The sequence below is a fragment of the Varanus komodoensis genome, unplaced genomic scaffold (genome assembly GCF_004798865.1).
Source record: "Varanus komodoensis strain SLA01 unplaced genomic scaffold, ASM479886v1 scaffold5, whole genome shotgun sequence".
NCBI classification, from domain to species: Eukaryota; Metazoa; Chordata; class Lepidosauria; order Squamata; family Varanidae; genus Varanus; species Varanus komodoensis.
In genome coordinates, this window is record NW_025336087.1 from 49656860 (window position 1) to 49657796 (window position 937).

A 937-nucleotide genomic window follows, 5' to 3' on the forward strand; every position below is an offset into this window, starting at 1 on the left:
CCACCTCTCAGAACCACAGCTTTGGGATGCTTAGTCATCTCTGGATTTAATCTAACCAATTGGCCAGGAATCTAATGGAGAGAAGTCATTGTACTCTTTGTTCCAGCTCATCCTGAGTTGTCTAAAGCCATTACCTCTTTCTACTCTCCATCTGGAGCCAGCTGAAGACATTTTGCTACCTCCAGAAAAGCAGCAAATGGTGTTCCTTCCCCAAGGAACATAGAACCCAAAGCCAGTTTAATTCTCTTGGCAGTTGAGGAATAATGTCCCTCAAGTACTTCTTCCCATCCCTGCTACTAAAAATTGAATGAGAATACAACAATTTCCCTTTCCTACACTGACCCCTAAATCAATTCCCAAAGCTTGAATTGCTTTATCCTATGCTTGATCAACTTTGTTTCCTTGTGTGATCGGACAGAGTCATTGCTGTGTACGCCAAGATAGCTTCACATTCTGTGAAGCAGCATTGCTGCAATCTTTCAGCATGGTTGCCCACCTACCACCACAGCTCCACAAACCAAACTGTCTCTGGTTCTGGACTTTCTAACAATAGTTGAGCCAGCTAGCAGTCTCCCATCTTCACCTAAAACCTTATTTGCATATGCTTCTTCACAAAAAGGAGCATCCCATAGTCAACAATACCAAGATGATTACATAATTTTGAATTCATGCCCAAAAGCCTGTAGAAGAGAAGGTGGCCTATGCATAAACCCATGAACGTGGACACACCCTGGACCTGGTTTTCTCGACGGGACAGGAAGAGGGTGGTCTGAGGGTGAGGAATTTATGTTTGACTCCCCTGTCATGGTCAGATCACTTCCTGGTGAGGTTTGTGCTCGAGAGCGACTTCTCCCTCTGTAAGGGTGCAGACCCGATTGTGTGGGTCCGCCCCCGGATCCATCCGGCTCCGGGGGCGGACCCACACAATCGGGTCTGC